The sequence below is a fragment of the Lindgomyces ingoldianus genome (genome assembly GCF_010093535.1).
Source record: "Lindgomyces ingoldianus strain ATCC 200398 unplaced genomic scaffold BDR25scaffold_20, whole genome shotgun sequence".
Lineage (NCBI taxonomy): Eukaryota > Fungi > Ascomycota > Dothideomycetes > Pleosporales > Lindgomycetaceae > Lindgomyces > Lindgomyces ingoldianus.
In genome coordinates this window covers 345,745-356,097 of record NW_022985181.1, presented here as the reverse complement: position 1 = coordinate 356,097, position 10,353 = coordinate 345,745, and positions in this window count along the sequence as shown.

Here is a 10,353-nt window from a genome sequence, read left to right as displayed (position 1 = left end):
CTTAGACATGACTAGAAGCATTTGCACAACACCTTAAGTAGTTACTTTAACACTAATGTAAACTATAGCTAGTACTAGACAGACTAGATAATAATAACCTTTACATAATACTAATAAAAAAACTTTAATAAGAGTTTACATAAAGTCTTTAAAACAATAATTAATAAGCTTACGCTTATATAAAAGGCACTAAAAATAGAATTTTAAAAAAATGTTCTACTACACACTGCTATTATATAAGCCTGTTAAGGATAACTAGAACTAGAACATGCTATGTTTACTATTAAGCCTTTATATAAAGCCTTATTTAGTAACCTATAGGCATTACTTTAAGTTACTATAAACTAAAAGGCAAACTAATACCTCTAGGAACTGCCTAATGCATACTACATAGACTGCTAATATAACTCTACATAATAAGAGTTTACATAATAAGAAGAAAGCTTCCCTCTGCGCAGAAAAGAATAATATAAAAGATCTTTATCTAAGTTTAGGCTATAATCTAGAGACAACTACATGTAGATAAAGAAGTGCTTTGTCTACTATAAAAAAAAATATTAGTTATTAAACTACCTTTATAATAACTATACACAAGTAAAGAACTAGTATGTTGCCTTATATAAAAATTTCTATAATAAGACCTTATTATATAAAGCTATTACCTTATACATCTAAGACTTTAAAGGTTACCCTAAAAAAAAAAATAATTTACATAATATAAAAAAAATAAAATAAGAGGGTAAGAATGCTAAAAAAGCTGTTAACTACTTTACTTCTGCTGCTTATCTACACTATACAATAGGAGAGGACATCTACAGCATTAAACCTAAAGAATATGCTAAGCAGTTTATTCTTAATAACTAATACTATACAGTATACTAAGGTAAACTATAGAACATAGGCGTAGTAAAGATCTCTACTGTTAGTAAGTCTTAACTTAAAGTGTATATATAAGAGAACTTATATATAGAAATTAATTAAACACCTAGCTAAACAGATATTAGCTTTAAAGGCTAGACACTAAAGAGATTAATTAGTACTATATAAATCTAGAACCTAATTAGTTTAGTTACATACTACATTCTAAAGACTTTAACACTATTTCTACTATTACTAGCAAATGCTAACTAACTTAGGGCATACTTTAACAATATTTTAAATGTTATTATATGTAAAGATAAAACTACTATACTTATTATATAAAAATAAAAACACTTTTTTTTTAATATTAGTAAGAAAAAATTTATGTCTTTTTTTACTAAATTAGAACTCTACTACCTCTACTACTAATTTAGACACCCCTGCATAGAGAGACTCTAGAAGATGCTAACTAGCGCTAGCTACAACATTAATGCTGCAGTGCTAGAAGAGATTAAGAAGTTCTGCTACTTCTACTAATTATATAACTAGGCTCTATAAAGATTTAAGTTTATAATTAAAAATAACACCTACTTTAACTATAAAGTTATTATTAATGTTATATAAATTAATAATAAGAATGTCTTACATGTTATTAATATAGACATATTATTTTAGGCTGCTACATTTCTAAAATTTATGTCTACACAAGATACCTAGGATGCACTATGTAAATGCTAGATTAACACCTATTAAGAACCCCTAGACTATATTATGCATAACTCTAGTATAAACTTTGCTTTAAAGGATTTTTAAGCTTATGCAAAGATTATAAAAGCTACATGTAGGCAGATACCTATAGAAGCATATTAGGTAGTTAGAAAGGTTAAGCGCGCACATGCACCTCTCTAACAAGTGTTTAACATCCTAAAGACTAAGTTAGGTAACTATACAGATAATAAGGCTATCCTGCAGATAGTAGTTAAGGCTCTAAACAACACAGCTAGCCTACACAGTCTAGTACCTACGCTGCTAGTCTTTAGGGCATACCTAAGAATTAACCTAGACTCTCTACTATTACTAAACATTATTACATAAGTAAGCGCTATATAAAAGGCAATAAAAATACTTTAAAAAGACTATGTAAAAGTAAACATTAATTATGTAATTAACACTTATAATAGCTTTACAACACATAAAGTTCTTAACCTCTCCCTTAGCTTAGAGATTATAGCATAAAGAGAGAAAAAAGGCTAGACTAGCTTATATAAGATTAAGAGCATTAAAAAGAGAGATATTATTATTAAGAAAAAGAATAGCCTACTAAAGCTCTAATATACGCAGGTTAAACTATACTATAGAGAAAAAAAAAAAGACAGCTTACCTACAACAGATAACCTAGATAAACTAATCCCTATATAAAAAAATCCTCTAAAGAAGAGAAAAAAAAAACAGCCTTATAAAAATGTTATAAAGGTAGAACTAAAGCCTACTATAAACTAAGCCCCTTAGAATAGTAATGCTGCACTAGTGCAAAGGGAAGATATAGATACTAGAAGAAGTAAAAGGCAAAGGAAACTTGTATAAAGTCTAGACTAGGTATTTCTAACCTAGATAAAGAAAGATAATTAGGCCTTGTTTATTAAGCTTTATATAGATAGTGTAATTACTATACCTAAAAAACTATTTAAGAAATTAGACTATATAAAAATAAACACTTTAATTACTAACAGCACTTTTAAGGTTATAGCATATAACTTAATAAGGCATAAAGGTTAGATTTTTAACCTTTACTTTATATAAAAAGTAAAAGGTAAAATAACCTAACTATATAAGAAATTCTGCCTAGTGTTTGCTAGCTACTTAGATAAAGAAAAAAAAGAAATTCTTACCTAGTTACTAACTATTTAGAGGATAAGCTAGAGACTACTTCTAGCTATAAAAGTAAGCCTAAAAGCTATGTATAAAATGCATTTTAAACTATATAATATTATATAAGTATACATTTAATTAATAGATAAGCTTATGCGCACGCTGTACATAAAGCTACTAAAGGAGATGCGCTAGAGCTTTCCACTAAATATAATACTCTAGGTTGTATAACCCTTATATAAAGTTGCTAAATTAGGACTATATTAGTTTAAGACATACTATAACTACTATAAAAAAAAGCTGCGCATGCATATCTTTTTATACAACCCCTACCTTTTAATTACTAATAAAGGAGAGCACACTTTTAGTATTACTAGCCTGTAAACAGATAATACTTTAAGCATTATAATAAAGGATTTTACGCAAAGAGAAAAAAAGAAACTATAGAAGGTAAAGTTTTATATAAAAAGTAAAACTATTTTAGTAAAAAAGCAACTTATTAAGTTTAATAGCAAAAAAATTAAGCTTATGTATAACATAGTAGTTTTTACTTAAAAGAAATAAGTAAGCTACTTTTATATAATTAACCTAAAAGACAAGGATGCTGCATAATAATATGTTAAGTAATATATAAAAGAGGTATACATTGCATCTATGTGTTAACTAAAGGCAGCATTTAACCTCTCTATTACTGCACAAACTATAGACCCTTTACATAATAATATTAACATACTTAACACATAAATCTAATAGTAGATAGATAATAGTAAGCGCAGTTTTACTTTTCTACTATTATAGCTTAATTATGCAAAGCTGTTTATCTTTATAAATAAATTATTTACTAATAATAAAAACTTTAGCTTATAGCTAGAATTCTTAATTATATTAAGTAATAAAGACTATATAAAGTAAAGTAACTACTTTAAAATACTAGGTAACATTATACACTAAAATTCTACTAAGTGTAAAAAAGTAACTAGAAGTGTCTTTACTAGTAAACTATATAGAATAGTTAGAGGGTTTAATAATGTAATTACCTTTAGTATAACTTTATAGTAAATTATATAAACACTTAAACTGCTACTAATTTTAGTAGTAATCTATATAAATTTAAGGTCTTTATATAATTACCTTATTAAGCTAAGCACTACTAGTAAAAAGTAACTTATAATTAACATTATGTTACTTTATAAATTATATAAGAAAAGAGAAATTACTAAAATAAAGTAAATTAATAGTAAAAATAACTTAGTAGATGTATGTATAAAGAAAACACTAAACTAAGCTTTTTAATTATTAGTTTTAACTAACTACCTCTCTGTTTAGATAGAAGCATCTGTAGACTAGCTAGATCCTGTGCGCAAAGATGCCTTAGACTAACTAGACTAATAATGCCTTTATATAAAGCTTATTTTTCTTTATTTTATTTTTTTTTTATATTATATGCACTTATTTTTTTTATTATAAGGATCTGTTACTGTTAGCACTATATAAAAAGAAAAAAGAGCTAGGGGATTATACAGCAAGGCTTAGAAAGCAAAGAATAAAAAAAAGAAAAGCTATTTATATAGTGTAACTAGCTTATCTTAATGCATAGCATTACTAAGGCAAGTCCTAATAAATAGAGTAGAGTAAAAGCAAAACATAATTAGATAGACCTACACAGACAGAAGGGAGGTAACGCGTATAGAAGGTAACTCTTTAGATAAAAAGAAAAGTTGCTAGTGTCTGTACGCAGCAGCAGCGTCGCGGCCTGGATATAAACAATCGCGCACAAGCAGGATCACGTATCTATGTCACATGATGCTTGTGCGCAAACCTCTGTGCGCAAACATCTAGATATCCCCCTTTTCCTCTGTACAGAGGAAAGACAAAAGCAATAGAACTAGAAACATGTTGCCCTTACTTTACCTACCTTGTACGCTGTGCACACTGTACACCACTCTTACTCTTGCTACTTAAGTGCTTATACTATAAGCAGCTAGCTGTTAGAGCCTATTTAACAATAAGGGAATATAGTAGTTTTTTTTAGTTTTGTTTAGTGCATACTAGACTTTCTAGAGTTTTCTTAAATATAGTAAATTCCTTTAAATCTTCCCTATCTTCTTCTATAAAGTAGTTAGAACACCTGCTTAGGGTGTTAGCTTATTAGTTGCTACTTTCTGCAATGTGTTTAATAACAAAATTAAATTATGCTAGTTTTATAGCTTATTATATGTGCATTAGCAAGAGTTTCTTTGTTGTAAAAAAGGTTACTAAATTAGTATAGTTAGTATAAATAGTAAATTATTACCTAATCTCTTAGAGTTTAACCTTTTAATTTCTGCACATATTAACTATAGCTTTTAGTTCTTTGTTAGGAATAGTATATTTCTGTTCTAATAGTGCAAACTTTGCTAAATAATAGGCTACTAGATACTATTAACTATCTTTTTATTTCTAAGAGAGTGCTGCTTCTTCTACTCTTTTAAAAGTGTTAGTGTAAACTTTAGTTTTTAGTGTTAGATTATATATTTAAAGGACTAAGTAACTTATAATAATTTACTTTAGTTTCTAAAAAGCAGCTTCTATATTAAGATCTTATTAGAACTTTTATAAGGCTCTTTCTTTAGACATAGCGTCTATAAGGGGAAGTATAATTTTAAAGTAGTCCTTAATTATTTACTACACATATCTTGTTAGTTCTAAGAATCCTTTAATTTCTGTAATAGTTTTAGGTGTTAGCTAGTTAAGTACTTTTACTATTTTATTAGAGTTTATCTTAATTTGTTTTTTATTTATAATAAATTCTAGGTATTTTATTTCTTATACATTAAATTTATATTTTTTTTAAATTATAAGTAAAGTCTATACTGTCTAAGTTTCTTAAGTACTAGTTACACTTTAGAGATGTAGTCTTATCTGTCTTTTTTAGTGTATATAAGGATGTTATCTAGGTATACTAGCATAAATATATCTAGGTATAGGTTAAGTGCAGTGTTAATAACTCTTTAGAAGGTGGCTAGGGCGTTAGTTAGTCTAAATAGTATAACTAGGAGTTTATAGAGTCCTTTTAGTGTTTAAAAGGCTATTATCTATTCCTATTCTTTTTTAATGCAAATTTTGTTAAATCTGTCTTAAATATTAAACTTTATAAAGTGCTTAGTTCCCTTAAGCTAGTTTATAATGTCTTAAATAATAAGTAAAGAGAACTAGTCTTAAATAGTGTTATTATTTAGGGTTCTATAGTCCTAGCATACTCTAATTTTTCTGTTCTTCTTTTTTGCAAAAACTACTGCAGAGGCTATAAAGCTATTACTTTTATAAATATGTCTTTAACTTAACATTTTATTAATGTATTTTTAGAAGGCTTACTTTTAATTCTTAGTTAATAGTTAGAGTTTATGCGCTTTTAGCTACAGGTTTAGTTTAAAGTTAATTGTGTAGTTTTATAGTTAATATAGCAGTAGCTCTTTAGAGTTCTCTAGGGTTTTAAACATGTCTTTATAGTCTTTATATTCCTTAAGTAGTCCTTTCTTAGGTTCTTCTGCAACTTTATATATTTTAAACTATTTTATGTCTTATTTTATTCTAAGTTTTTTAAATAAAACTTTTTTTAGTTTTTATTTTATTAGTTAGATTGCTTTTACTTTTAGTTTTTAGTATAGAAACTTCTAAGGTTTTTATTTTTTTAAAAAGTAACTACTTCCTTCTTTAGCTTACTAGTAAGTAAGGCATAAGTCTTTATAGTAGGCTAACTATGTTATGCACATGTGCTTTTGTTTTATTTTTATTATTATTATCTGCTAATTAATTTATAGGTTGTGTTTATGTAGCTAGTTATATCTAAGAATAGCTTAATATTTTCCTCTAAGTAGTAGTATGCTGTAGAATATCTAGTCTATTATAGTTTTTATTTTAGTAGTTAATTTTTCTATTTTAAGTTAAATTATCTCTTCTCTGTACTCTATTAAGAAGGTGTCTGCTAAGGATACACTAAACAGTGTTTTTTTTTTCTAATATAGTATATCTTTCTAGTAGACCTAGGTTAAGTTAATTACTGTAAACATGTAACTGCTGTTAATTAGTGTAAGGCCTTTTTATTCTTAGCTGTTGTGTTGTAGAGTTATTTTAGTAGTTAGGCTTTAACCTAGTCCTTATCCTACTACTATAAGAACATGTAATTTGTAGGGCGTCTTATTATAATCTATTCTGTTGTCCTCTTCTACTGCTAAGGTGTTAGTTATGTGTTTATATGCCTAGTTTTAGCTTATTTTAAATTTTTAGTATTCTTTTATTATATATTTTTTTACTAGGCATTAGCTATTATCTACTTTATAATAGTGTAGCATCTAGTTGCTTTATTAGTGTACTTTTTATTAGAAGTAATAAAATACATAGGTAGGTGTAAATTTACACTCTGTCTAGGGTTTTTACTTGTGTTCTAGGCTGGCGCTACAGTAGTGGTAGTTTAGCATTTTGCATGTAGTAGACATGCTAGTAAGAGTATTAGCCTATAATTTGCTTTTCTAAGTTCCTTATAGCTACTATTCTACTTAGTGTTTAATTAGCTAGTGTTTAATGCAGTATTTACTTATGTATAAATACTATGTAAAAGAATACTTTATATTAAAGATAGGTATTAGTTGCACTTATGTCTATTTAGAGTATTCTTTAGTCTTTTTAATTTGCAGGGGGTGTTTTTAATATTTATAGTTAAATTTATTATGTTAGCAACTTTTATAAAAAATGTAATATTCTTTTATTTACTTTATTTCTAGTTCTTTGCAGGTAACTGCTAGCAGTAGCAGTAGTGTGTTAGGTTGTGCATAGGACAGAAAGGGCGTTAGTAAGGGCGTGCTTCTTTAGTCTAGTCCTTTGCCTTTGTTTAGGATCTTCTAGAAGAACTTCTATTATTTGTTATAGTTTAAGATGTTGTAGTATACTATAGCTATTCTTTATATAACTTTGTAGGTATAGATATTGTTATAAAGCTACACTTTATACAGCTTTATTAGGCAGTATTACTTATTATAAGTATTACTGCATTTCTAGTACTTATTATCTTAGAACCTTTATGCTAATTTAAGAGGTAAGATTCTAGTTATAGATTATTTTATTAAGAATACTTCTTCTCTGCTTTTTACATTTTTAATGTAATTAGTAATTTATAGTAGGTCTTACTATCTTTCTAAGACAGCAGCTTATTTTAGGGCCTAAAAGACTTTATCTTTGTTTTATATTTTAACTTCCTAGTAGTTCTTAGAGTAATTTTAAGGTTTATAATTAGCTCTGCATCTCTAGTAAAGTCTTTTATCTAGTCTCTTATAGATCTTAGCTAATAATAGACCTAACTTTATACGCATAGCTTTTATAAAGTGTCTCTTATCTTTATTCTCTAGGTTCTTAGAGTCTAGGCACTAGTTTCTGTAGTAGCCTACTTTTTTATAGTTAAGGCACACTTTTTTCTTAAGCTATTTTCTTTGTTTCTTACTTAATAGTAGCTTCTTACTATAATAAAACTTAGCTTTTTTTTTAAGTAAGCCTTATATATATTTAGTATAACTAAAATTTATTAGTTTACTATTAAACTTAAAATTCTTCTTTTTTTTATAGAATACTTCTATCTTTTAAGGTGTTATACTAGGACGTTTTTCCCTAAGACGTTCTTAATGCTGCTTGTTATAAGTAGTTGCCTTTTATATATATGCTTTAAAGGTATCTAGTTTACCTGCATGCATAAATTTGTTTTTTACAGCGTTTAATAACCTGTTATAGAACATTTTTATAATAGCTTTTTAATTTATCTATCTGCTAATAGCTAATTATTTTTAGAATTATGTTATATAAGTTTAAAGTGTGCCTTTTTTTTTATAGCTTTCTCTTTCTAGTTAGCTAGTTTATAAATTACTGTTAGTGCTTATTTAAAAGTGTTAATATTTTAAAAGATCTTCTAGGTTTTAGAAAGTAGGTTTATTTTATTTATTTTATGTTACATCTAGTTATTTATGTGTAGTTAGAACTATATAGCTAGTAAGCCTTTAAAGTGTAGGCCTATTTAAAAAATTATTTCCTTATTAGTTCTAAAGGCACCTTTATTATATTATATATAAAGGTAACATTGCGTAAAAAATAGTTTAAAGTTTTTAGCTATTTCATTAAATAGTTTTAGTAGGGCTAAACATAAAGTTTTTTTAACTCTATACTAGCCTTTTCTGCAGTAGTGTTTCTAAGTTTAGCTATTTCTATGTGTAGCGCGTGAAGTTGCTAGATTAGTAGTTGTTATGTGTGCTAAGTAAGTTAAGCTCTTAGGTTTTTAAGTTTTTAGTAAAGGTATTATATTTATTAGGCTTACTTAGCTTCTACCCTAGACAGGATCTTGCTAGTGCTAGCTGCACTAGCTCCTGTTATACTAGTATTAGAGGAAGAGGAGTAAGATGCTATACTTTATAAAAAGTAGTAATTAATGTTATAATTTTTACTTTAAGGAAATAGTCCTTTTAAAGTACAATAGCCTATTATAACATTAGTAAGAGAAGGGGAAGAACTTAGCTAAATTAGGTGTATAGTCTGTCTAGCAGAGTGGGTAGGCGGAGTTTAGAAGGCAGGTTGTGGTTTGCTCTTTGTGGCTGTATAGGCAAGCCTAGCGTTACTAGTTTGTAGTGAACAGGGATTAGAGGTATATATGTTACAAGATATACAAGGCAGCTAAGTTCTTATTAAAAAGGTATAAAGCCTCTTAGTCTATTAAGTAAAGTAGAGTAAATAATAAACTAAATATTAATTACAGCCTTTAAGTAATAGCTAGGACTAAGACTATATACATAGATTTGCATGCACTTGCATGCGTTGCATGAACTGCATGCACTGCCTGCAACAGCCTGCAACGCCTGCACTGCCTGCAATGCTAGGGTTCCTACTAGATGACGCATTCCTCTACACATCTGTCTAAAAGCCGGAGCCATTCCTCTTCTAGCTTATCACGTGACTCCTCTAAAACAGGCTTAAGAATTGTCCATCTGTTATCGTTCGTGGAGTGGGGAACTGCTAATTGGTTCATTATGGCCTGTTCGTTGGCCGTAACAATGTTGTGCATATAGTATATATTTATATAACCTTTTAGGATATCTAGAAAAATGTCTATATACTAAGTTTCCTAGATATTTAGCTATTAACATAAATTAATAAAGATTTTTATTTTATTTATAAAAATGTTAGTTATATAGTTAACTTATTGTGACGGCGCGTACCGCGTCACATGCTCTGCGGCATCAGCTCCCTCGCTTGCGCAACGAGTAGCACGCTAGTGCTACGAGTAGCGCCTTGGCAGGGGGCACACATGTATATTTAAACTCGCAGAGCAGCTCCTCTGCTCCTTAGTTTAATCTAGTTGAGTTACACTACCTCTTGCTTGTAGCTTGAGCATGCCGACCGTGACAGCTGCGCTATAAAACCGCAACTTCTAGCAGCTATACAGTGTGTAAGACAGTGGCAAAGAGCTAGTTTAGGCAAAGTTAAGGTCGCAGCCAAGTTAACAATAATAGACAACAAGATAAAGCTTTTGTACAACCTTAGCAGCTAGGGTGGTGACTATTACAAGACTTAACAAGCTACCTATCTTAGCTTGATCATGTGATCAAGTTA